This window comes from Triticum dicoccoides, chromosome 3B (assembly GCF_002162155.2).
Source record: "Triticum dicoccoides isolate Atlit2015 ecotype Zavitan chromosome 3B, WEW_v2.0, whole genome shotgun sequence".
NCBI lineage: Eukaryota > Viridiplantae > Streptophyta > Magnoliopsida > Poales > Poaceae > Triticum > Triticum dicoccoides.
This window is the reverse complement of record NC_041385.1, coordinates 829,471,179-829,473,418: the sequence shown is the minus strand read 5'-3', so window position 1 is coordinate 829,473,418 and position 2,240 is coordinate 829,471,179.

The following is a 2,240-nucleotide window of genomic DNA, read 5'->3' as shown; positions in this document are numbered from 1 at the left end:
TTCTGCCTCTGGTAGAGCCTCAAACACTATAATATCTGTGCTCAGACTGTTCTCCGGCGGTGTTGCCTCTGAAATGCTACCATCTGGTAACATGGATGGCGCACTGCTTCCACAAATAGATTCTGGGGTTGTACATTGTGTCCTAGTGTGAACGGCATCCTGAAAGGTTTCCGCTGGACATAAGTAAGAGATAGTTATCGTATGATCCAGGCAGTAAGCTTACATGGTAAACGACAGACGAATTATTGCCGAGCATGGCAAACTATATTTAAATGGTTCGAAGCAGCTTCAGCTGAAAAAATTAAAATGGTAAGATGAAACTAGAGATGTAAGTGGCAAATAAACGACATCCGCCAGTCCCATCTAGTTAGTTTTTGCTACCTCCCTAGTTCATTTTCCTCAAAAAACAAAAACTCTTTTGAACTATCATACCACTACTGGACTTTAATCGGGATTAAACAGGACCCAGTTGACATCCCTAGTTGAAAGGGAGTGTACCACCGCTATATTTAAGTTGCCAAGGCATCTAAGCAGTTGAAATAATCTGAGAAAGCACTTAACAGTGTGGCCTCATATAAACTACGAAGACAGTCTTGTGATGAAGTTGAGAGGAAAAGTTAAGGACTCAAATCAAATAGGCATGCATTTCTTTACGATAGTACCGCAGGCACTACTGACATATTGGCCAACTCAGGTATAGCGTAACAACAAACAAGTATTCGAATCAAGCAATACAGTAAAGCAGACAACTGAACTATTTGTAATTCGGTAGGATTACAGGTTGAGGGCACAAGCCAAGAAAGCAGCCCACTCGCATTACATTTCACATGTACTAAAACACACTGGCTTACCATATGTTGCTGTGAAGCCTCGCTGCTGTTGCAATGTTCTTTGAAGATATCGTCAGCATCCGGTGGTTGCAAATCTAGTTGTTGTAGTTTATTCTGCACCCTCTATTTAGGTAAAATTATTTTTAATCGCATGCACTGGTCTGAATTGATCATCAATGGTTCATCTAAACTAATGAAATAAGGGTGTGTGCATACACGACAATATATCTGCTTCCCTCTATTTTTATGCTTGTTCGAGGTGCCGGCCCCAAAAGAACAGTTATTTTGCTTGATGGGGTTGGCAGCTCCATAATTAATAGAAGCATCAAATTAGTCATGCAACTTGGGAAGATCAAGAACACACAAACAAGTAATGAACAGAGGCTCGGAGCAATGATGTAATAGCTAGCATCAGAAAATGTAGGGTAAAACGAACAAAAAGCAGCGAAACCACATGCTAGTTTGTTGATGTGTAATTAAGCATAGAGAATATTAAGCAGTGTGATGGAACCAATAGGTGGCATCAGAACAACACCATTATCATAAATATAGCATTCAAGAAGTAAAATAGTAGGCGGTGATATCTAGGAAGTACAGTAGTATTTAGGACAAAACTAAAGCATATTAACTATATGTGCACTGGTATGTAATTTAGCACATGTAACATGTTCACTGCCAGAAGTATGGCCTTGCAGGTGCAAGCAGAATAACGCGTCTCATGAAAAACTGAATGATGCTCTGAAGAAATTCAAAGGTGCGGTGCTTATGCTAGGAGAGTGAACGTAGGCGCCGGCCGTTAGATAATAGTACATGATTCTCGGTGGCGTATGGGTATCGTTGTCATACTTGATAGCTAAGGATCATCGATGGTGCTCGTGTTGCAGTTGAGTTTGGGCCAGCTGTCGCCGTTGCTGAAGCGGCTCTGGTGCTACGGTTGCGGCGCCTGTCGACATACAAGAAAGCTCATCTGTGGTAAGTGAACAGTTGCATGATAAAGAGAAAAACCGAAGGAGTACAAATCGAAATAACCTGATGAGGCTGCGACATCGGTAAAGCAGGGCCGGTGGAGTTGAATATGGCATCCGTGGAGCGGGTCCGGTGCAGTAGACAAAGGCTTCGGCAGGCGCATTGTACAGTGCTTTTGGTGAGGCGGATCTGTTGCGGCGGACGAGGGCTTGTATGAAGGGCCAGTGAAGGGGCGGACGAGGGAGTCAGTGAAGGGCCTACACTGTGGTGGACGAGGGTGCCGGTTAAGCAGATCCGGTGCGGTGGACCATGATGGCAGTCAAGGAGATCTAGAGCGGTGGACAAGCCAGTCGCTGAAGCGGCTCCGGTGAAGTGGAGAGTTGGCAGTTGGGGGTTCCAAGGTGCGAAAGGTAGATCCGGCGGGGTGTGAGGTCCACCGCTGCG